Source organism: Equus asinus, chromosome 3, assembly GCF_041296235.1.
Source record: "Equus asinus isolate D_3611 breed Donkey chromosome 3, EquAss-T2T_v2, whole genome shotgun sequence".
NCBI lineage: Eukaryota > Metazoa > Chordata > Mammalia > Perissodactyla > Equidae > Equus > Equus asinus.
This window is the reverse complement of record NC_091792.1, coordinates 85,866,508-85,891,016: the sequence shown is the minus strand read 5'-3', so window position 1 is coordinate 85,891,016 and position 24,509 is coordinate 85,866,508. Positions and strand designations below refer to the sequence as shown.

At 37.7% G+C, this 24,509-nt stretch overlaps 1 protein-coding gene across 17 annotated transcripts in view; it reads left to right on the top strand.

Annotated features, from left to right (window-relative positions):
- BMPR1B (bone morphogenetic protein receptor type 1B) overlaps positions 1–24,509 on the top strand; it is a 377,622-nt gene that overhangs the window by 267,449 nt on the left and 85,664 nt on the right. Inside the window, exon 1 of one of the 17 annotated variants that reach the window (XM_070505349.1) lies at positions 952–1,077. The exons of 14 other annotated variants lie outside the window; for them this stretch is intronic. The gene's annotated coding sequence lies outside the window, so the exon portion shown is untranslated. Of the gene's footprint in view, positions 1–951; positions 1,078–19,472; positions 19,495–24,509 lie in introns of those variants that run through there. 2 more of the 17 variants (XM_044766351.2, XM_070505346.1) reach the window with 2 other exon arrangements.

Below are 24,509 nucleotides of genomic sequence, written 5' to 3'. Positions count from 1 at the left end.
TCTGTTTGCATCTCTGTTGACATTGCGCTTTCTACACATACTGACAACTCATTTATATTTCTTGCTGTTCTTTTATTATTGACAATTTCCAGAGTAAAATAAAACAAATAGTCTTTTAAAAAGTTCTTCAGTGTTGAACAAGGTCACTAAGAATATCATGTAAAATGAAATTTTACAGAATGTTCATAGTTTACATTGAGGCACAATTACAGTTAAAATCTGAAAAATTGGGTAGCTTACAGTGAGTTTGTTTACCTAAGATTGGTTAGGTTCACAATACTCCTGTTTTTATATATAGGAAACTTCAAACTATTGTCAGTTAAAATTGATTAATGCGTAGCTTAACTGAAATATTTTAACTTGAAATATTCATTAAAGATGTCGTTTCCATGTGGCCCTTTTTCATATTGGTGCACTTGAATCAAAAGCATTTGCTTCATTATTTAAATGTTGATGTAGTGTGAGAAAACTACTATGGTGTGACACTGATGTGTTGCAGTATTTCTATTATTTCATCCAAGAAAAAACTTTTATATCTCCTTATCTTTCTCAGTTCCTAGTTACAATTCTTAGCAGAGAAAAAACCTTGGCAAAAAAAGTAAGCTGTTTCCTGACGGCACGTTATAGGTGTGTATTGCTCTGAAATCCTTTCATCGCTGCCCGGGAGCTTTGGGGCGCTTTGGCACGGCCAGCGCAGAGCAAAGCCCCCGCATGTGCTGGCCCTTGTGTGGGCAGCTGGGTCAGGCTCCTTTTTTAAGAAAACAATCTGGCCCGGGGTCCTCACCGCCCTTTGTTGTCCGCCCCACGAGGTGATCAGTTGAAGTCTCGGTGGTGACAGAACCAGTTTGTAACAGGCTTGTCTTTCACCGTCCTGTCTCAGGCTTGCTGGCGGGTTCGCTGGCAGCTCTGACAAGAGTGGCAGCAGAGGAGCCTCCGTGAAGGAAGGAAAGGCAAGAAGCAGGAGGTTTAGACGGGCGGGTCACATTGACTGTGCTCCTGCTGCAGTGGGTTGGCTGGAAGAACTAAACTGGCAGCTTCACATTTCCGTGCTCGTTCTTCTGTCTGTGCACACGAGGGGTAAGAAGAGCAGTGGCCCACTGTACAGTGCTGACAAGGGGCTCCGTTAATGTCTGGTTTTGTGGCTTTTATCACAGAAGGGAAAGTTCAGGCCAGAAGTTCAATGGCTAAACATTTCCAACACCCATCCTCCAACTGCTCTGTAATTTTACTACTTTCTCCTTTAGGGCAAAGCTTTCTAGATAGTGTATATTAATAATTCTAAAGGGATTCAGAGTTTCTGTTTTCTCTAGGAATTAAGAATTAAATGCAGTCCAGTTTGGAACTCAAGTATGAAGCTGATTGTCAATATACTGTGACAGTTTATATGTGAATAATTTAAGAAAATAACAGTTCTAATAAACTTTGTTTTGATCATTTTAATTTGAATACTGTTATATTTTTATGTTAGTTAATTAACTTTGAAGTTCATTACAATTTTTGTTTGGATGCATTGAGTAAATCTCTAGTTTTATAATGGCAATAATTATAATTTGTGACTATGTCAGATGTTTATCCACATTTAAGAACAGGGGCTTGCCTAATGATTATTTTGTCCAGAACAGTTATTCTTGTATACATTTGACTAAAGGATAGCAGTTTAAAAAAATTATTTGAACATTTTAAATAAAGAAGTAATTATAAAAGTAGGTTGACTGTTTTCAAGTTAGGAGAAAGAGAACTTAATGAATATGAAACAACTACCCATGACAGTAATTTGCAGTGGGGTCGGGGGTGGGGGGGGCATGAGGTTGGAAATAAGGAGATAATGGCTTTATAAAATTAAACCAGGTGACAGAGAATATGTATGAGATTGAAACACATTTATAGTTTAACCTCGTGTACGTGTGAGTGCATTTTATAGAACCATTTGGCAATACTGTTTGTTTGAGAAGTAGGTATTATTAATTGGCATGTACTTTGATTGGCACTTATAAGAGTAATGTTTTCATCATCTCAAAGTATCCCATGATGTTATTAAAATATTGTATTTTGTGACTTGGCTCCATGAAAAAATGCTTTTAATTTCTGGTATAGATAAGTGTAACTCAAAGGAGTTTTGTATATTGGTACGAAGGAACAATAGGTAGTTAATTTACCTGGTGTGCTAGTTTATTTTTCAAAAATTGTTATAATTTGGTGCCTTCTAGAAGAGAATAGAAAGGCCTCAGGGAATCTGTTTCTTAAGAATGTTCCAGGAAGCTCAAAGCATGATGTATATGAGGTGAAATTCATATTCGTTTATTCATGTTACTACTATTTCTTGATTGCCTGAAGGTAATTTTTCATTTGTTTAGCATTTTCCTTGAAACATGTGAATACCTGAATTCGTTATTGAGCTACGTCAATAAAAAGCAAAGGGGCCATATGCTCCAGACTGAATCTTTGAATCGTAAATGGCTAGGCTTAGAATACACCTTAAAATAATATTGTATAGCAGGAGGAAGCCCAGAGACATTACTTGCCTTCCTTTAGGTAACATAACCTTTTAAACTCTCTGTCCAGGGCTCTTTCGTGTGTGTGTGCGTGTGTGTTTCTACTGATTTATTATATAGCGTAGTGGTTAAGAGTGTGAGCTCTGGACCCAGGATGCCTGGATTTGACTCTTAGCTCTAGCACTTATTTGATGTATAAACTCAAATTAGGCATCTCATTGGTGCTTGATTTTCTCAACTGTAAAATGGGGATAATAGTCATACATACCATAGGATTGATTTGATTACTAAATAAGTAAATACCCATAAAACACTTAGAATAGTGTCTGGTGCATAGTATTATCTGAGGGTTTGCTATTGTTAGTATCATTATTACTAATATTAATTTATGCAGAAATAGGAGACAACCAAGCTGGAAATGTAAATTGGGATGAGATTTTAAAAGAAACCGATAGCTTATTTTAGTGTGATTAACTCCTTGAATCCCAATTTACATTCCCAGGATTATGACCAATGAACTTTTCACTTTTTTCTTTTAAGGACGTTTTCTACCTGTAACTTTTATAAAAAATAAGCTTCACTGGGGCTGGCCCCTTAGCGCGGTGGTTATGTTCGCGTGCTCTGCTTTGGTGGCATCGGGTTCGCCGGTTTGGACCCTGGGTGTGGACCTAGCACAGCTCGTCAGACCATGCTGTAGCCCACACAGAAGAACTAGAAGGACATACAACTATGTACTGGGGTTTTGGGGAGAACAAAGAAAGAGAAGGATTGTCAACAGATGTTAGCTTAGGGCCAATCTTCCTCGCTAAAAAAAAAGCTTCATGGTTTTTATGATTTTGCCCTGATGAAGACAGAATGTGCAATAGACGGGGACTATGAATTTAATCAAGACTAAGCAATTTTGACTATCAAAGTTAAATATTCATTGACAGCTTGTAACTGTTTATGATTATTAATTCTGTGTGTGCTTCAGTGAGAATGATGATGGCAAAAATAGGTAAATGTGAAGTGCAGACAAATGAAGTGGCCATGACTCTTCAGTGGATGACAAAGCCAAGATTAATGTTCTGAGACCTTAAATCCTTATTTAAAGTGAATGTGCTTCAAAATGACAACTTGAGACGTTTAGAGAGTGTGAGCTTCAAGCTAATAAATATATGTTGTTAATTAAGTGGGAACCTAAAAGTTCTGTGTGGAAGAAATATATACAATATTCCAGTTCTGCCTGAAATGGTACACAGCTCTCTAAGTCACAGTAAGTGGAAAGGAGGACTTTTCGTGTTGGGAGCAGAGCAGCTAGAGCAGACTGTGTGTAGGGAGATTCATCTGCCTACATCTTATCACTGCTTAAATCTTATCGTAAATGTTTTACTTGAGGAGACACAGGCTTAGAAAAAAGGAAGCAAGGGTACATCTTGGTAGAAGTTTTGAACTTTATGTTGTTTGTATTGGCACATATGATTGCTTCAGAAATGCTTTTTTTTTTTTTTGAGGAAGATTGTCGCTGAGCTAACATCTACCACCAATCCTCCTCTTTTTGCTGAGGAAGGTTGTTGCTGAGCTAACATCTGTGCCCATCTTCCTCTATTTTATATGTGGGATAGCTCCACAGCGTGGCTGGATAAGCAGTGTGTGGGTCCACTCCGGGATCCGAACCTGTGAACCCTGAGCTGCCGAAGTGCAGTATGTGAACTTAACCACTGCGCTGCTGGGTTGGCCCCAGAAATGAATTTTTTAAAGCTAGGGATCATGAAATGTGGAATTGCCTTCTTTCTAAAAGTGAAAATATGACCTGTAATGGTGAAAATCTGTAGTGTTCATTTCTTCTTGAAATGTGTTATTTTAAGGATTGAGCTCTTTATACTACCTGCCCTTTATTTGTGAAACACTGTGGAGAATCACAGGCAATCCTCCTGAATACCGTGCGATGTGTCAACAGTGTCAAAGCATCGTGTCGGTCCCTACCATTCTTCTTAAGTTCTGCCAAAGGAATTCAGTGAGGGTCTAAAGGTGAGAGATTGACAGACCTAAAAGCTAAAGGACTCTCTGTTTGTTGTTCTAACACATTGGTGGCAACAATGTGCCCTTCCTGACGTGGATGGACCTCACGTTCTGGCATTTAAAAAGGTGAGATTTTTATTTAGCTTCCTGTTAAATGTATATGTGAAAATTTCTAGTTTTTTCCCCCATAAAATCATGGTCACAGATTATTATAGCAATCAGATTGAAATCAAAATTGGCAGGGGCCAGCCCCGTGGCCGAGTGGTTGGGTTTGCGCACTCTGCTTTGGCGGCCCTAGGATTTGCCAGTTTGGATCCTGGGCGCAGACCTAGCACCATTCATCAGGCCACGCTGAGGTGGCGTCCCACACAGCACAACCAGAAGGACCTACAGCTAGAATATACAGCTATGTACTGGGGAGCTTTGGGGAGAAGAAGAAGAAGAAGAAAAAAGGAAGATTGGCAACAGATGTTAGCTCAGGTGCCAATCTAACAAACAAGAAAAAAAGAATTGGCAAACATTTTTTTAAAAAATTGGCAGCCAACTTTTTTTTTATCTTAGTTTAGGAGAAATTCTACATCAATAAAGAGTTACAGGCAGAAAAGGTGAGATAGGAAGTAGGAATCAGCTCTTTTTGAATACAGGAAGATGCCCAAGCTCAATGAACAAAAATAGGTCCCGGTCTCCTTGGCCCCTGCAGTTTTCTATAACCCAGATTTTCCATCCTCCCTCCTTCATTGCCAGGTCCTATTCCATAGGTTTCCTGTTGAAATACTAGTATTTGACCTGGTTGACACTAATTTAAAGTTTAAAAAAATCTATGTTATTAAATAGTATAAGTAAAATTAAGGCAAATAGGGAATGCAGTAACAGGAGAATAACAAACAGGGCTGTGAAGGTGTAGTTTCACAATGAGAATGGTAATATTAGCTATAGGGCATCAATTTTTGGTAATATTTTTCAGTGAAAAATGATCCTTGTAACCATATGGCAAAATATAGCAAAAATCTGAACTGTTAGACCAACACAGCTGTTAAATGCATAAATGTGGTTCTGTGTTTAAAATGTTTTCTACTACAGCTATTATGTGGCACTTCCAACAATTAATCTCGGCTATTAATGGGCGGTAACTGCAAGTTGTGGTGAGCATCACAGATGTGAGAAACTTGATCTCGGTGGTGATTTACCTGAGAGGAAAGTGGCTGAACTGCAGTTCTCCACTTAAATTCTGCAGAGTAGATTGATAATAGACATTCGCATAAGTATTCAGTAAAAGCTCAAATTATTTGGTTTTACCTTTTTTATGAGAAGTGATGTTCTTCAAATAGTGGTGGCAATCATATATGTAAGTCATATCTATCCAAACATCTGTGCATACGTAATTTTAGTCTTTAAATTACAAATAGGTGAAGGCTTTTGGAAGAATAATAGTATTAAAAAAACCAGAGTAATTCAAATTAGGGTTTTTTTTTTTGCCTTTGTAAGCCAATGGAATCTGAAATAACATTTACAAATTGTTTTTTGATTTAGAACTGCCAGGAACAAATTTATGAATATGTTTTTCCCCCTAACTTTTCAAATGCTTATCAATTTTTAGAATTCGTATAGGACATTGGCAAATCTTTAAAATGAAGTATTGACATTTAATTATAGAAAAATTATCTTAATCAGCTAAATTATCAAGCTTTCTTATGCTACATTTTAGGTCCAGATGGGCTATTTTGGTCTTGATTATTAGACTTTTTTCCATCTGTAAAATAATGTCCATTATTTTACATTTTCCATCATAATGGATTTTCTTTTGTGTGGAAATGTTAGAACATCTAAAGATGATTTCATGACTACATGCTCATGAATAACCTATTCTTAATGCTAGCCCCACCATTTTCCTGTTAACACCGGAGAAGCTGTGGCTTTTGGATTAACTGATTTCTCTGCTTGATAGCATCTCTCCCACATTCCTTCAGTAATTAGTTAACTATTCATGTAAAATCACATTGTTAGTATTGATATTTTGGTTATAAAGAACAGAACCTTACGTAGAGAAAGAAGTTGAGTGGAGACGTAAAGAAGAGCCAAAGGAAACACAGGCCTCGTGGGACCCAGATTTTCCACTCACGTGTCTCTGGGGGGCCTCCTGGGCAGTCAGTCCTCTCTTCTTTCCTCTGTGGTCTCTCCCTTCTTTCTGTTTAAAATTCTGTAATGGACACACTGTACATTTAGGATAAAATCCAGATCCTCCTATCGCCGCAAGGCCTGGTGTCAGCGAGCCCTTGGCTGCCTTTGCAGCTCATCTCACTGCTCAGGGATCATCAGCCACATCCGCCTTTTACAGTCCCAAATGGTTCAAACCTTTTCTCACCGTGGGTGTTTCACATATGCTGTTTCCACAGCCTGGAAGGTTCTTTGCCTATCTATTCTGCTTATCCATTTGCTTACATGTCACTAAGTTAAATTTTCCTTAACAGTCCAAATTGAATGAGATCCCCTTGATATAATCCCTCATTGTAAGTTTTACTTTTCCTTTATGGCACACATCATGGTATATCATTACACACGTCACTCTCCTGCTGGAAGCTCAGCTTCCTAGAAGAAAAACCTCCATCTATTTTATTTATTGCTGTGTCCCTAGTGCAGAGCACAGTGCTTAGCATAGAGAGGAGTCTCTGTCCCTGGACATACTCATTATTTTGCACAAGACCCAAAAATAGTGTCTGCATTCCCTGATGTTCCAAAACCTTTTTTGTGTAGCTCTCTAGAGGTAACTGATAAATGTTTCACTGTCTCTTATTTTTAATTTTTTGGAGAGAGAATTTGATTGGCTACTGACCCTTACAGTAATCAAATGTAATCTGCTGGGATGTGAGTAACCCAATACCAAGATGGCCAGCAGACAGGAACAGGCACTGTGGGCAGGGGAACCTTTTCTAGAAGAGGTTTTGGATTAAGTTGACAATCAAAAACATCTAATATAGGTACTACTGTCATTTATAATAGCTATACGAATGCTTCCCATACTCCTTTGTTGATAATCAATTCCTGTTGCTCACTAAGTGACTTATTTATTGCATATGTGTTTAGAAAAATTATAAAAAACACTTTAATATTTTTTACCTGAACGTTGGTGTCCAGAAATGTTACTACCAAAAGTAACGGTAATATATTTCTGTAGTTTATACAGAATTAACAATAAATGAAGAGGTATGAGATTAGTTTTTTGCTTTGTTCATGTGGGAGCTGCAATGATGAGATATCAGCCAAGTGTGAGACAATTTAATATAACAAGTCATCTTAAAATTTTTTCCTGCCGTTTCTGTTTTTCTTCCCATATAAGCTGTGCCATGGCCACGAGCATGCAGCTTCAGAAAATCTGAGGACAGGTTTGTTTTGCCAACTCTGTATGAAACTATCTGTTAGGTTTGTAGAAATATTCATGATCAAACTATGTCTTTGCTAAAAGTCCTTAGCTTTATTTTGATTTCTCTCTAAAAGAAAACTAAGGCAATATTTTTTTCAAATCTGAAAAAATAATAACCTGCCAATTGTAATTGTGTATAACTTTAATGATTATGCACTTTTTTATGGGGCTAAATCTCAACTGAATGTTTGTCTTGGTTAGAGTTGATGTGCTCAGTTGAGTATTGTTTTCAAATTCCATTACAAAGTCTTATTATGTTCCTATTTTGGACATAAAAGGTTAATGTTGTAAGAGTAACATGCTGTATTTACCCATGAACTCTTAGCTCATTTGAGTGCGGGAATGAGTAACAGCTCACTGGAGGAATATTTGAGGGGCTCTCTGAGTTTAACTTAGGCTCCAAAATCAGCTGAAGTTATTGAGAACTGTGCAGTGACCTGGAAAACAGCAACAAAAAGGAGTTCCAGCCTGACATGGTAACAGAAGAAGGGTAGATGCCACTTAATTGAAGTTGCTAAACAAATTGCCTTTTTACTTCCACACTTTGTTGCACATATGATACATACCCACACACATATGTTTCTTATATATATGTTTTCATAGGATTATTACAGTTTATTGAAATCCGAGAATATCACTAAATATTTCCTACTTAATTTCCTATGCCCTCAGTGAAAACCTGTTCAAATTGGGGGATGGGTCTAAAGGAAAAGGACCCTCGTGCTGAGTCACGTGATTTCACAAACATATGACATCCTTTCAGTGGACATTTCTGCAGATTGTTTTTGGCCTGGATTTTATGAATATGCACTAAACGGTATATTTGTAATATGCACTTTAGTAGCTATTATGAATATTATTATTCTACCCTACTTAACCTCTTAGAGTGAAAAATAAAATTTTCTGTCTTTTTTTGTTAAAAAGACTTAATGACAAACATCTTGCAAATTAGATTTTCATATATTTCATCTCTTTCTTATGCTCAATTTAATCTATCAAAGCCACACATTGTAGAAGACATCTGGTATTGAGCTTAAACAGCTGGGTTTCATTTGTAAAGGTTTTGAGCAAATTTTGGTGCTGGCCAACAATAATAGAACAGTTGGCCAATATGTTTTCTTTGTGGCAGCTTGGTGCAGTGTGGCAGGAGAGACCTGAATTCAGGATCAGGTGATTTTCCGCCTCTTTCTATCTGGACTGGTGGGACCTGAGGGTTTTATGCAGACATTGTAGTGAGCGCTGGCTGAGGGCTTGCTGCAGTGACTGTTGGCTAGGAATCTGCCGGTGAACAGTGTGCTATCAGCATCCATCCATTTGAGAAACAAGGCATCTGCGGTTCTCCTCACACGTGGTTCAGTGTATTGCCTACATCAGAATCATTGTAGGTCATCTTTAAGATGCAGTTCCCTGTACCCTATCCCAAATCTACTGAACCAGATATTTGGGAGCTGAGCCCAGAAAGCTGCAATTGATTAAGCTACCCCAAGGGATTTGGTACACACTGGATTAGAGTTAATAAATTTCAGTTCATTCTTTACCTCCAGACGGAACCTCTAACCCTTCTTTTCTGACCAAGTGAAGAACCCATTTTATTAATGTGTATATAAAGGGGATTGTCAGAATTTGTTTCAAAAGTAACTTACCCAGATACCCATTTTAGATGTTCTTTCATAAAATATTACATTAGTATGACCTATTGTTTAATAAAACAATTGTCCTAGCGCTATTAAAATATTGCCCTTGATGGTAAGGGATAGTAAGTCTTAATTTGCTTGGAACAATCCAAGTATGAACTGAAGGATTTCTTGAAGAGTGAAAAAGAAATGAGAATCCCGAATTTCCTATCTCTTTCTCACACGTTAAGTAATTTCTGTCTCCAGGTGATCATTGAACACCTGATAGGCTTCTGGAAATGTTTTCAGAGTTTGGCGCTGTGAAATCACCATGTTGCTCGGGTACTCCTGCGCCCTGTGCCCATCTCCAGTCATATTCCACAGATTATTCCCAATGAAAATAGTTTGTCTTTGTGGCTATATAGATCATTTGGGGTACTACTCTGGAAATAAGCCAAGTCATAACTCTCTTCTTTGCTTCTGCTGGAAAAGTTGTATGCCAGAATTCTTACTCCTCTAGCTGAGTATCTTGTTTTGCTGGTTCTGAGTCCAGAATTGAGTTTTCCAGACAAACACTTGTGAGTTCCAGGGCGATGGAAACATACCCAGGGAGTGTGTGGTTGATGGGAGGGTTGCCTCTTTGGAAGTTAATAGGAAGTGACTGTCTGTTGTTAAAAGGGCATTAACTGGAAATGTACTTTTTACCTTATCTTGCTTGGGAAATTAGCACTCAAGATAGTCACTTTAGAGAGCTCCTGCATTACCCCAGGGACCTGATTTAAAATAAACACACACACACACCACTTAATGTAGGCAGGTGACACCCCAGAAATATAACATTAAAAAAATGCTTGGCATTGTCTCATTCCGTGGTCCGTGTCATGCATGAGCTACATCTGCAGCTTTTGAAAGTTGCTGGAGGAAGCTCAGCAATGCAGCTGTCTCTAATGTACTGTGAACCTTGAAGAGGAATTTCCTTTCAAGTAAGAATGGAAGTAGTTTGTGTGTGGGATGATGGAACTGAAGGTTTCCTTTAACAGAAATAAAGTGCCATTATATAAACAAACATCTACACAGCCTAAAGTAAACCCAGGAGAAATATCTGCTATAGGCCCCTACCTTCCTGTGTGAAAAAGAGCTAGTTAATTTTAATGATCTACTTGTGTTTTCTCATTTTCACAAGTGAGGAAAATAAGGCCCACAGTTGTGAGGTGACTTATGTAAAGTCTCGCTATTACTTTTAGAGCCAGAACCAGAACTTGGGATTTCAGAGCTTTAGTTCTTTTATTCTTTTAGGAATGGCATTTAAGTCTGACTTCAGGATTGCTGTTTAGGCTGAACATTTAGAAAGTCCACACAAAGTCTTTAACACATGAGCATTTTATTTGAGAGAGATTACAAAAACGTACACTGCCACCACCATGAATAAGTATTCCAGTATATCAATAAAGCTCAGACCGGTCACTTCTGCTTTGATTTTCTTATTTATTCTAATGCATAATAGTTTGTAAAAAGTGCTCTGTATTCAGCCACACTTAGGCAGCGTAATTTAGCGCTCATGGCAGTGAAGCTTTACAGTTTGTTCTGAGCATGATCACTCACCATCTGAGGTGAGAAGACAAAGTTAGGAACACATCTGAGTTATTTTCTAGGAAAAGAATTTGCATTCTGTGTTGAAGAATGGGTCATCCTTCCCTGTGTTCTCTTCCTGAGATTTCCTGCAAATGTTAAGCTAAAGAGATTATTAATAAGGTATCCTGAGTAGCCCTGACTATAAACAAGGAATGTGACGGGCAGCTTTACACCTTGAGAGTGCGTGCTGACACCTCCCCAGGCTTGTCTCCTAATGCTGACAAAACACGGTTATCAACCCTGTCCATCGTACAGGATCACTTGTACTGGGAGCCTTTAGATTTACACACTGGATCTTATGGTTTGGGGCAGTTGCTGTAGAATGTTTTAGAATAATTGATGAACTGTCTTTACCAGGTAAAATGTCTGTAGTGTTTATCCTGATTTTTCTACCTCTTCATTGACTGTTTCTTCTGTGAATCCAGACCATGGTTTTGGAAACTGAAAGAGAATATGTGGTCTTTTGTTCTGTGGCTTTGTTTTGATTCTTATATTTGCCAATTAAGGGGTTTGAAAAATCTGCTGAGGATTTCATGTCACCTGTTTGGGCTCACAAGATACTTGAGCAAAGTTACCCCCTAAAAGTTCTATAGTGTTTTCCTTAGTCTAGATTGTTTGTTAATCCTGTGGCTTTCATTACCTTATTATCTACAAAATAATCAGAAGGGTTAGGGGTGAAAAAGAAAGCAGCGTTTTTATAGTTACATTAAATACTAATCGTCTAATAGATAACTGACGTATTTCATTTGTGATTTTATAATTCACAAATCTAAGGATACAGATGTCAGCATTGTGATTTTTTAACTTGTGAATGTCTGCATTTGTAGATGTTAAGAACAGAGCGAGGGAGGGATGCTTGCTCTTCTAGATATAAACACTTACTATGGTTTTACAGTTTAGGAGCTGTAGTAATTCAAACAGTGTGGTGATGGCCATGGGCAGACATAGACTGATAGAACATAATAGAGAGTCACATGCATAAGGAAACAGTATGTGTCGGAGGGGACTCTGGGATCAGTGGAGCAAGGTGGACCGTATGAAAACCTCACCTCATACCGTGTGTGAAAATCAGCTCCAGGTACATCAGAAAGATAAATGTAAAATTCAAAAATTGGAAATGTTTGAAAGGAAATAATAACAGCTGATGTTCTAAGTATTCTTCTCAACACTTGACATATATTAACTCATTTGGCTTCCATAAAACATGAGATAGGGGCTTTTATTATCTTCATCCTATAAATGAGGAAATAGGTTCAGAGAGGTTAAATAATTTGTTTCTGGTTAGAAAGTTAATACATGGTAGAGTCTAGATTCAAATCAAGATAGCCCAGTTCTTGTGTCCATTCCATTAGCAGCTATGCAATACAACATCTTTTAGAGGAGAATATTTATATAACTTAAAGTTAAGGACAGATGCAAAAAAGACAAAAGATAAAATATATTAGAATTTCTTAACAGTAAAATTAATAATAGTTCAATACATCAAATCACAAGCGAAAGAACGGCCCACACACTTGGAAAGCATGTTGCAAGACATGTAACTGAGAAATATTTATAATCAATTTTATGTAAAGAATGTCTTCAAAAGTGAGAAAATACAAAAAAACAAAAGAGCAGACCATTCACAGAGAAGAAGATGGAAATATAGGAAAAGAAGCTGAATAAATAGAGAAATGCAAGTTAAATTAATATGAGCTACCACGTTATAGCCAACAGATTGGCAAAATAATTAACAGTCTGAGATTATCAAGCTTTTGCAAGGAGGTGGAGAAATGGGAACCCTTAACCAGTGTTAGTTGAAATGTAAGTTCTTTCAACCGTGTTGAAGAGTGTTACATCATTTATAGATCTAGATGGTAATTATGTAAAAAAATTCAGAAAGTTAAGCAATAATTTCTTAGATATGACACCAAAAGCACAAGCAACAATAAAAAAATATAATAAAATGAATTTCATCAATTAAAAAAAACTTTTTCACTTCAAAGTACATCATCAAGAAAGAGAAAAAGAACATATTTGCAAATCATATATCTGATAATGGACTTGAATCCAGATTGTATAAAGAACTCTTATAAATAATTTAAAAAAACTCGATTTTAAAAATGGGCAAGGATCTGGCCATATGCAAATGGCCAATAATCACATGCAAAGATGCTCAAACACCATTAGCTATCAGTGAAATTCAGATCAAAGCCACAGTGAGATGCTATTTCACCTACTAGGATCACTGTAATCAGAAAGATAGTAACGAGTGTTCTTGAGGATGTGGAGAAACTGGAACCCTCATACATACTTCTGGGAGTGTAAAATGGTACAAACATTTTGGAAAACAGTCTGGCTGTTCCTCTTAATGTTAAACATTTGGTTACCGTATGACCCAGAAAGATCAGTCCCAGGTATATATCCCAAGAGATATGAGAACGTAATGTCCACAAAAAACTTGTATACAAACGTTTATAGCATCATCATTCATTATAGCCAAAAAGTGAAAACAACCCAAATGTCCATCAGCTGATGATTGGATAAACAAAGTGTTGTATATTATATAATAGAATATTATTTGGCAATAAAAAGGAATGAAATGCTGATACATGCTGTAACATGAATAAACTTTGAAAGTGTTATGCTAACTGAAAGAAGGCACGTGCAGAGACCACATGTTGTGTTTTTCTGTTTATATGAAAAGTTCAGAATAAGTAAAACTATACAGACAGAGAGCAGATGAGTTGCCCCAGGTTGCCTGGGGTGGGGGCCCAGGGCAAGAGTAGGGAGTGCCTGTTGGTGGGTATGCTGCTTGTTTTGGGAGTGATGAAAATGTTCTAAAATTAGATTGTGATATGATTTCACAACTCTGTACATATACTAAAAAGCATTGAATTGAACGTGTTAAATGGGTGAATTTTATGGCGTTTGAATTATATTTCTATAAAGCTCCTGCAAATATTCATAGGGGTGATAAGTACTAAATTTAGCATAGTGGAGAATAAGGGAGGAGAGGGGCTGGTACTCATCTGGCTTTATTCTATAATATTTTATTCCTTAATGATAAAAAAAAGTGTTAAAGTTTTATAAAAATGAGTTATGACAACGCAGTATTCTCTTTTTTTGTATGTTTGCAGAATTTATTTTTAATAAAAGAGATAACCAGAAACAAAATTAAGTACATACCCACCCCTACCCCACCCCCTTTCAGCTAGAAAGCATTATGGCTTTTCCTTTTTCGCTAATAATTGAAGACTTTGGTTCCAGAAAATATTTTCTACAAATGAAATATTGAATTAGGGCTCCTACATTGACTATTGTTTGCTTTTTCTAATATCAATGATAATATTTTATCTCTGAAATCATAATTTTAGTGAGGCAGTTTTGTCATTTTATTAGTTGGTTTATGAGAACACTTCTTTGTGATTGAGTTACTGTTAGTTCTGGTTAAAATCAGATCATTTTTCCTTTGCTTAAAAACTTCGCAGAGTAGCTCACCTGCAACTCTGCTTACTCAATTGGGGGAAAAGAGATTTTCTTTGGACAGCTGCTGTTCCTAATGCTGGGTCTGGGCCTCATGGGAATCTACTAATTTGCCTGTGAACCTCTATCTTGAACTCTCCCTACGCAGATTAGAAGATTGTCTTGAGGACAGAGACCGTGCCTGGAGGCCAGGAGGCTCATTCCTGAATCCCACGTGCCCTTTGCTTTTCTCCTTGTTCAGGTGGCAGAAATGCCTTTCCTGTCATAGGGTAGAGTGTTGGGAAATTGCCTGTACTGACAAGCCCTTCTTAGATAGGAGTCATAGTCATAACAAAAACATTTTTTCCCCAGAATATTGTTTCATGTTTCTCCCACTCAGGGCTGTGGTCAGCATAGGGCAGGAAAATGACCTTAGGGCCTTGAGGTTTGTACATCAGAGTATTAATAACAAGTGGTGTTAAAGCTGATTCAGGGTAAGTTGGACTATAGTTGTGGCAGCATTCAAATACAGTTGCCCTGTAGAGTACAGGTTAAGTAAAAGTTCTTTCTTTTATCTCTAGAGCCTATAAACATAAGAGCGATTGGAATAGTTTAAACAAAAATCAAAAGATGAGAAAATGTGGGAAGTGAGAAGTTTATGTGGGGGAGTAGAAATTGGCACACAAAAGCTGGGCTGTGACTAGCTGGTGGTTTTCAAATTGTGGTCCCTGCATCAGCATTACGTGGGAACCTGCTGGAAATAGAAATTCTTGGGTCCCAAACCAGATCTACTGAATTAAAACCCTCAGGGAATGGGTCCAGAAATTTGAGTGTTAACAAGCCCTCCAGGTAATACTGTTATGTGGCTAAAGTTTGAGAACCACTGGACTAAATTATGGTGCTTTTTTTCAGTGCCAGGTGAGTAAGCTTGAACTTGATCCCACAGGCAATGGAAATTCGTGGAAGATTTGTGAGCAGAATTGTGGATGATTGCTGTTTTAGTAAGATAGTAGAGTCTTCTGCCTTATTTTTCTAGCAAAGAAATTTTAGTTTAGGGAAGTATAAAAATGCCACACTATCTAGCAATCTGATTTAATCCATACATTTCAGAAGGCTATATTACTTTGTTGTTTCTTAAATGTGAGAGTTGTTTCACGACTTAGTAGAAATTCAGAAGTTTCAAACTTACATGATTTTTATTCATTATAAATTATAGAACGATGCTTTCTTTTGTATGCCATTTTATTCCCCAAACTTAAAATGTTTTGCAGATTTAATAGGACCTAGGTGTACTCTTAAATCCTGAAGATATTATCCGAATAATTTTAGAAAATGGCTGAGGGCATTCTCTAGGTCACTTTACTGTGTAATTTTTTCCCAAGTATGTTTTGCATTTTAAATGTTTTCATTTTTTCTCTTAATCTTGTTATGTATCAGTAACACGTGATGTGTTGGCATCTTCTGGAAAAACACATTTGTTCCAAGTGAAAAGGACTAGGTTCAGAAAATGTAGTCGGCCAAGACGTTTACCCAACAGAAACCTATACTGAATCTAAAACTAATGTGCTCACATTTTCCATCGGAATTAAAATTGAGTAAAGCCAAGAAGACACTATAAGAAGTTTGCTGGTTTCTGCCCTGCACGAACAGCATTGACCAAATATGTCATTTAGTCCTGTAGATAATAGACAACGTGTTGAAAAAGATCTTTTAAATCTGAGATGTAAATCTTTGTAAATCTGAGATGGGACTGACTGCACAAAATCTGATTATATTACCCCTCGTCTTAAGGAGAGTCATTTAAGACTTAAGATTCACTGGAACGATTTTATTTTACTTCCCGATGGTCTTATTTTTGTGTTTAAATGGAAAGTTGGTATTAAAATGCAGTAGGCATTTTTACTCTTTAACCACCTAATCCTATAAAATATCCAGAGCGTATTAGACTTAGATCTTGTCGAAGAATTAATTAACTGTTTGGGAAAAGGCAACAGCCTTTTCTGATGGGAATCAGAAGAACGGAATTTCAATTATTGTCCTGCTACTAAATACTTACGTGACTTTGAACGTAACATTTAGTGTCTCAGAGGATGAAGGGATGTATTAAAATATTGAAATAGTTCATATGCAAAGTTGGTTTGGGGCACAAATATTGTATCTTTAAAATAAACATATAATGACTTAGAGAAACCATTTGTTAATTCCTTAATTTGTCATACTTTTATTACACAACTAATATCGTCCAATTTTGTAATATGCCCTGTGGGTTCCAGGAGAATATTCCCTGGTCACATTGTGGGGAGGAGGCAGACAAATACGAGGAATGCTTTGGGAACAGATAGGTGTGTATCTGACTTAACAACTCAGTTGACAGCTAAAGGCTGATGAGGAGTTATCTGGGCAAAGAAAGGAAGTGAACAAGTTCCAGATAGAGGAACCAATGTGAGCAAAGTCCCAGAGAGTTCTGAGAGAGCATGGTATGGCCCGAGGACTGCAGAGTTGAAGGTGAGGGGTAGTCTGTGGCTAATTTGAGGTTGTAAGCAGGGGGCAGAAAATGAAGCTGTGTGTGGGCCCGGACTATGAAGCACATACTGTTTCCAGTGGGTCGTATAGATCCATGACTGGCTTTTAAGGACGGAGTAACATAATCCTGTTTCCCAAACTTCCCTTTCAGTTAGTGGCAGTTCCATCCTTCTAGTTGGTTAGGACAAAACCCATGGTATTATTCTTAGGTCTTCTTTATCGCTCACGTAGTACATATAGTCCATTAGAAAATGATTTCAACACTATCTGTATTGGGCAGCCATGTGCACCACTTCAGAATCCTCTCTTGGAACTATTCCTCACTGCTGTCACGGCTGCAGCCACCAGTTCCATGAAGACATTGCCCTGCTTTGTAAAGATGGAATTGGGTACCTTCTCACCTCTCAGCCTCCTGCCCTGCAGCGTCTCTGATGTAGCACCTGGAACTCTAGCAGGAACCATTCTGTACTCAGGCACAACTTGCAAGGAAGAGGCAGATAACTGTCATGAGCCAGACATGACCAGTGAGATGGCGGGGAGGGGGTGGGGGATAGAAGCTGAGGGATGGTCTCTTCTTCTTCCCCCAGGATGGATATCCTGAGACTCATGTCTTAATACCTGTAGTGGGTGTGGACTAGATAACTCGTCCTCAAATTGCCATTTTTTTCTTCTCTGTTTCACAGCCCTGGTCATGTACTCCTGTTTCCTGGGATGACATTCCCAAATAAACTACCTCTATGCAAGTGGTTGTCCTAGGCTCTACTTGCCTGGGAAACTAAGGTTATGACAGTGCCTTAAAAATAGATTTTGCATCTGACCACTTCTCATCACCTCCACCACTACCACCTACGTCCAAACCACAATCAATGCTTGCCTTAATTACCACAGTAATCTCTTAACTGGCTCTCTGTTTTTATCTTTGCCCTCTATATTCTTGGCACAGCAGCCAGAGTAAAAGTTCCAACAAGGCCCTCTAGGACCTGTCCTCCTTTCTTCTCTGATCTCACCTCCCACTATTATTCTTCCTGCTGGACAAACTCGCACTTGCTGCTCCTCAAGGACACCAGGCGCACTTCCACCTCAGGACTCTTGCTTTCCCTTTCTTCTGTCTGGAACACTCTTCCAGTTCATAGCTCACCTTCTTTACCTTCCCTTCTCAAATATGACTTCTACAGTGAGAAAATTCTGACCATCCTCTTTAAAATAACAACCACTCCCAACATATTCTGTCTCCCTTCCCTGCTTGATTTCTCTCCATAGAACTTACCATAATTAATATGCTTTTGTGTTTATTTTGCTTGCTATCTCTTTTCCTCTAGTAACTTTAAGCTTTGTCAGGGCAGGGAATTGTGTCTATTTCTTGCCACTGCTACATCCTGGGCCCATAACAGAGCCTGGTACCTGGTAGGTGCCCAAAAGTTAAGCAAGTGAATGACTGTGTATTTTAGAACTTGTCATTCTGGGTGTAGTGAAGATGGTTAAAGCAAGAGGTAGGGCTATGAGAGCAAAGATTAGGAGCCTATTGCAGGCAACCAGGTAAAAAATGATGGGGACCACACTTAGCATCTTGTAACAGCATCAGTGGAGAATTGAGGAAGGATTACAGAAAAATTTAGAGGACTAAAATGATCGTGTTGCTGATGGATTGGGTATAATGGATGTTAGAGAGGGAGACATCAAGGAATACTCTCACGTTTCTGGCTTTGGCAGCTGGGTGGATGGTGGTTATGCCCTTCAGAGAGAGAATGAACAAGGAGCAGGTTTAGAAAGGAAAGGGATAGGGTGAAGAGGCTTCCAGAAGGAGGAAGGAGAACTTCAGGGTTTAAATATGTTGAGCTTTATGTATTAGCAAGACTTCTTAGCATGAAATGTATAGGACTAGAGCTCAGGAAAGGGCACTTGGGGGCTAACTAGTGCCTAATGAGGGAGTTGTGCCTTGGAGTAGGCTGGTGACCTTAAAAAATCAAACAAGGCAAACCCATATATTACTCTGTGTTCATATATGAGCATAGGGGTTCTTAGCTATTGTCACTATTTCTTTCCTAGACTACTAAAAAAAAAAGAAAGAGAAAACTTTGACAAAGAGAAAAGAAAAAAAAATTATCTCCTTGATTCATTTTTGTTGGTACATTTTGAAAGAATGAAAAAGGCATTTATCATAGGATGAAGTGTCTAAGTACCTCTAGAGTACAAAGAATTCACCTTTAGCTTGTCTTGGCTAGCCACAAACTCTATATTTTACTTCCACAGCCGTCTTCTTTTATTGAAAACATGTTGAAGTACTTTCTTTTTCCTTTAGTCACTGGAAATGAGTAAGTTCTTCAGTAAAACATCCAGAATGCATGTAATGAAAAATGTCTAAATGTTTCAGGTAAGATTTCTGATATATATGTATCTGTTCAGTAGTATAAATTTTAAGTGGTTGTGTTCTTCACTAAAATATTTTCATGTATTTTGAAGCTTAGATTTTTGCCAAAGCTTAATACCTCTAGTGATTTTTATTACCTTATTTAGTAGAGGAAAGTTGAGCATCTTGAACTGGTCTTCAACTTAAAAATTTATTAAGCAATTTGATTTCTCAAGGGGGCAACACTGTTGGAAAAGATTACTATATACAGATCTTTGGGCCAAATAGAGGATTGAGATGGGAAAGATACTACCCAAGGAAATTTATAGAAATGAAAACAAAATCACTGTCTGAACTGTGTTCGTGTCATAGATGGTACTGCACCTTAGGTTTGGGTGAAATCTTTGACTTATTTGAATTTAATCCTTCCTGTTAATCTCATGGTGACACTTTGTGTCACACTAATAAGATGTTAATGATCTCATTCTTAGCTTGCATTGGATATTCAATAGGACACAGAGGCAACGGGGGCTACACTGCCTGAATTGCCATCAATAGAGCCTGAATCCTGAATACATGAGCAAGATTTAAGCTGTGTTGTTGACAGTGAAATTATAATTCTGTATTAGATGGAAGAAATTCTGAGAACCACAGTTCAAGGGCCCAAGATAGTTCAGGTTTAATTAAAAGAACCTTCTATATTTACTTAAAAGAAGCCTGGGTATTTAAGGAAACTTTGAAAACTAGGAATAAATGTATTAGAATTCTCCACAGAAACAGAACCAATAGGATATATTTATATTATATATGTAATATTATAATATATATAAACATATAATTATTACAAGGAACTAGCTTACATGATAATGGAGTCTGACAAGTCCAAGATCTGCAGTCTCCGAGCTGGAGACCCAATGGAGCCAACGGCGTAGCTACAGTCTGAGAGCAGGCAGGCTGGGGACCCAGGGAGAGCTGATGTTTCAGTTTGAGTCCAAAGTCAGGAAGAAACCTGATGTTCCGGCTAGAAGGTGGTCAGGCAGGAGGAATTCCTCTTATATGGGGGAGAGTCAGCCATTTTGTCCTAGTCAGGCCTTTAACCAACTGGATGAGCCCACTCCCATTATCGAAGGCAGTCTGCTCTACTCTAACATCAATTAAAGCGTTAAACTCACCCAAAACACCCTCACAGGAACACCAGAATAGTGTTGGACCCAACATCTGGGACTCCGTGACCCAGTCAGTCAAGTGGGCACATGAAGTTAACCATCACAATAAAGTCTTTTAAATCTGTTCAAATTCATTCCGTCAATAAGCGTTTTAGGCATAGCTCTGGATTCAACAGAGGGTCAGACATTTAGAGTATTCTAAAGTAGAAGACAGGTGTCGGATAACTCTTAATAGAAAGCAAAATAAAGTTTTATAAAATAAAACACAAGTTTTTAGTGGTTGCTTTCTTCATTCTCCAAAATGTTTGTGTATATTGAAGCTAACTACATGGGCCTAAAATTGAGTTTCTTACACTGAACTTTAAATTATTAAACAGACATTAAGAAAACCATAGGCGTGCTTTTTATTCCCGTTTTTGTTTATTTCACAGTACATACTCAGCATAATCACAAAGTAATGAATCAATGAAAGCTTAGTCTGTTTAAAAAAAATCATTGCTATATCTAATGGATACCACACAAAAATAATTTCTTCAGCGTTTTGTGCCCTTGAGTTGCATTATTCTATTCTTGCATCGTCCTTGTGGGCCACTGTTTTGTGACGTGTGTTTCTGACTTCAGACAGTGTAAAATGTTTCTGTGTTTACTGGACGTGGTAGGTAAACAAAGTTTTGATTTTATTTTTTATTTGAAAAAGCGCAAGAGTCCTTATAAACTTAATTGTTTAGCCACAAAGCATAGCTTATTAAATAGTCATTGCAGGTGTGCCCCTCTCCTCAGCCCACCCCCACCCAGGCCCATCCAGACTTTAGGAAGTGAGACATACGAGGCAATTGGGGAAATGACTTTAAGAATTTGATAAATGTATTTACATTAGTTAGACATTTTAGAGTCAAATACAAAACAAAAATTATCTGATTAAACTTTTTTTTTAATTAAAAAATTTAAAAAGATTTCAGTGATTCAAGAATTCTGAATTTGGCTCATTTTGGAAACTATAGAATTAGCGACTCCATTAAATAAATATACTCATTTTCTCAATTTAATATTTGTCTCTTATTTTCTCCTAATTTCACTAATATATCTCTTATTTCTATTTGCATGATAATGACAAGGTAGCTATTTTCACAGTTTCCGAGACTTTATGCAGATAACTTTATAGAAACTTATATTTTCATCTCTCTTGACTGGGGGAACAAAAACTCTAAGAGAAAAGGGGGAAAAAGTCATTTTTGTGCATCTGGAAATAGCAAACGCATTTTTCCCCCTTTGACGGGTAACTTTTTCTGCCTGATTCAGTGAATCAGCTATGGTGGGTTTGGAGACATTTGTTCTCAGTGAGTTAATATTTGACTTACCAGGCCATTAGCATTTCCTAGGCTGACCTTGGAACACCGGCATTGCTGTGCTATCTGGTGGGCATCTCCCCGCTTTGGGCAGCCAGGAAACGTTGGAGGCGCTGGCTTCATCAGGAGAAGGCTATCTGTGTGATAACATTCCCTGACTGCTGCGTAGGATTGATGTAAAATGCAACACTTCAGTGAGTGCTTCCTTTGAAGACTCAAATCCAGTGTGAAAACCTTTTTTTTACGAAAAAAGGCTTGTGGCACTTTCATAATAGCTGGTCCTGCGCTGTTGATTTAGATCAAAATCATTTCCTCCCAACATCATAACCATTTTACTGTTCAGTGGTGCAGAAGGCATCCTAAAGAGTTGGTGACATGTTTTGGATCATTCAGAATTGGATGAGTGGTAAAAATAAAAATATCGCCAACAGAAGTGATACTGCGTGAACTTCTTATAAAGGCAAAAATAAAAGTATTTCCACACTGAGAATTTGCTTAAATGCTCTGATGATATGAACCATTCAGATAAACATCTCATACAAAACTGAATGTTTACAGTTCTGCTTAGTCTTTCTTCATGCCTACTCCACTTTGAGTCTTAATTGTTTTCTCTTTTAGCTTTTAGGGAGAGGAAACACAGCTTCTCTCAATGTTTAATGAATATTTATGAAGTCCTTTGACAATTAAGGACCCATTAAAATTCACTTCCAAAGAAAAGAGAGAAAAACACTTTTAAGACCAAAGAATGTAGTGGCAAGTAGAAACTCACATCTTTTTCCTTGTGAATTGTCAAGTCAGAAACACTCTGCAAGTGAACTAAGATTCTTTTGAAAATGATTATAGGCGATAGTTTGAGGATAGTAGACAAATTTGGTTATTACATAGTGACCTTACCTTTGCATTGACTATTGTCTTGTTGAGTATTTTTTTCTGAAGATACTTGGAAGTCCTGCCTCAGTATAGCATATCATAGTGGGTAGGAGATCCGGCTTTGGAGTCAGAATTTTTGTATTTAAATTTCAGTTTCAACTCTGTAACGTTATGACCTTGAGCAAGTTCTTAGTGTCTTGGTTTCTGTATTGTAATATGGGGGAAATATTACTACATGACTCATAAGCTTGTTGGAAGAAGCACCTGAGTTAACACACAGAAAACATTTAGACTAGTGCCTGGCACACTGGTTTTCTCTGACTTGAGAACTATTTCTTTGCAGTTACACTTCTTTGCCCTTGTTAGGGTTTTTTGGAAAGGTCTTTGTTTTCCCCTGGCTGAGGTGCTGCCAAGGAATAGTTAATAAATCCTCATTTGTGATGGGTAGCATTTTACCTTCCTTTTTTATTTCAATTTTTCTCCATTCTTTCTTCCCATGACCCAAGGCACTCTGTTCTGCCACTTCCAGCTACCTTGGACTGCAGCTCTTCCCTCGTTCCAAATATGATATATAGAATATAGGAATGCATAAATATATATTCAGTCACTTTCAAAAGCAGTATTTTGCGACTGAGAAATTGCTAAAGTCAACAAGGCATTTTGAGGCTAAAGCAGTCGTATCATTTTTGCTGTTACTCCATGTAAATCATTGTTATTTGGTAATGGAAATGAAACACCTGGATGTGAAATCAGATAATGGCCCAGAAAGTTCCATGCCTGTTCTCCATTATTTTAAATATGAAATAGAAGTATGTGTTGGGATGAGCAGAGAACTAGTAAAGCATCTATCCACATATTTCTCTTTCCGTGAGATTTAACGTTGGCAGAAGTAAGCACTGACCTGGAACCCAAAAATTTGTAGTTCTGTTGATAAATGTATTCCTCTAAAGAACATCCCACTTAAGTAATTTACCATCCTCCTTTACACTCTGAGGGCCATAAGATTAAATTTGTCTTTGTAGAGTGCTGAGTTGCTGTTATTTAACTTAAACCTTATCTTTAAGACAAACCTCATAAATTTGATAATAATTAGTCGTAGTTTCCATTGGAAATTTTACAGCTTTTACCATCTGCTCTTCTCAGCCTATATACAAAGAATTGGATCCATTTCACAGTAGCTGAATTAACTGTCATTTCTAATAATTATTTTCTGTTAGAAAAGTGCTACATTTATGATTTTTGAGATGATAGTGAATCTGCTGTGACTTATTCTTCAGGTTTTTAGATGCATCATAGGGAGACTTTCTTTTTTTTTTTTTAAGATTTTTTTATTATTTCCTTTTTCTCCCCAACACCCCCCGGTACATAGTTGTATATTCTTCGTTGTGGATTCTTCTAGCTGTGGCACGTGGGACGCTGCCCCAGCGTGGTTTGATGAGCAGTGCCATGTCCGCGCCCAGGATCCGAACCAACGAAACACTGGGCCGCCTGCAGCGGAGCGCGCGAACTTAACCACTCGGCCACGGGGCCAGCCCCGATAGGGAGACTTTCTTTTCATTTGTTATATGTGCATGATATAGTATTAGTAATGACCTGATGTTAGAATATAATCCTTTTTACCATTTAGTGGCTATTGTATACTTGGGTGTTTACTCCC